Consider the following 1,240-nt stretch of genomic DNA (forward strand, 5'->3'; position numbering starts at 1 on the left):
TTTTCCGTCACCTGCGGGGTTGTGCAGCTGACAACAGACCACTTATGGGTTGGCGCTACCCGAATCGGCATGCATCGATATCTCGCCTATTGCGGTTCTGTCATCGCATTCTGTGTGATCAGCAACGCGATCACGCGGCTTGTCAAAGGCGTTTCTCCGAGCAGCATCATTTTCAGCACATCTTGGGTCACGCTCCCCTTTGGATGCGTCAACTACATCGATGAATGTATCCTCATCGAACTCGATGTCCCGTCTCGGCTCGATGCAGCCGAGCTCGCGGTACACATTGACATGCTCGTGAAACTGAAACGAAAAACGCCGTCAACGAGAAAGCGACCCATCCATGATCCGTCAAGTTGTGTGCAAGTGGCCTCGTTCAGAACCCCGAGCTTGGTGTCGTCTCTATACCTGCCGAGAAAATCGGCGCGTGTCCAAGCATGCGTGCGGGTAGTTCATGCCCATGGCCGATTCGCACCGCGATTTGGAGCGTGTACCGTACTTGCTGCACCATGTTTGTTTGCGCGCGACCGCTGCACGCGGCCTACATACACCTAGACCAACACAGATTATATCGGGCGCTCGCTTATTTTGGGCTCGCGCAGGCTCCAGTTCCCTGTCCGAGCTGACCTCGACGTACTGGCCCCGACCTTTTTGGTGGCGCACTACGAGCACGTCTCAACGTACGTTTTTGGCAGCTCCTCCCGATCGGATACACGCTAAAAACGGACGCCGCCGACGTCGGCATCGCCATCATTGACCATCGACACAATTCATTTGACTCGATTGACCCAGAAGTGGAGGTCCTGTTTGCCAGGGTGAACCAAGCTGACAACGCCTGGCGTTCAGGCTAGCAAGGCAACGACGATGTAACGCGGATGATGACACCTCCATGAACACCCGCAAACGCTTGGGCTTTGATCTCACGGCGTGAGAGTGGGTAAAAGAGTTTCGGGACCCTTCGGCACCTCAACCGTCAACATCGAGGTGCTGGCCATCAACACCACGGCACTCGGGTGGCAGCTTCGCGTGGTCTGTGGTCATTGTCCAGCGGCAGTCCGTATGGTACGTATTGACATCTATTCGTCACATCGGCGGCGCGGGCAGTGCACTGGCTTCGCGTCTCGAAACGTCACATTCCCGGACACAGCAACTCGCTCCTAGACGCAGCCGCCGCCGCAACGGCCGAGCTACATACGTCAACACGAAAGACCCACACGACTTCGTGGGCAGACATACCGAG

The sequence above is a fragment of the Saprolegnia diclina genome (assembly GCF_000281045.1).
Source record: "Saprolegnia diclina VS20 unplaced genomic scaffold supercont1.24, whole genome shotgun sequence".
In the NCBI taxonomy this organism is placed as follows: domain Eukaryota; phylum Oomycota; class Saprolegniomycetes; order Saprolegniales; family Saprolegniaceae; genus Saprolegnia; species Saprolegnia diclina.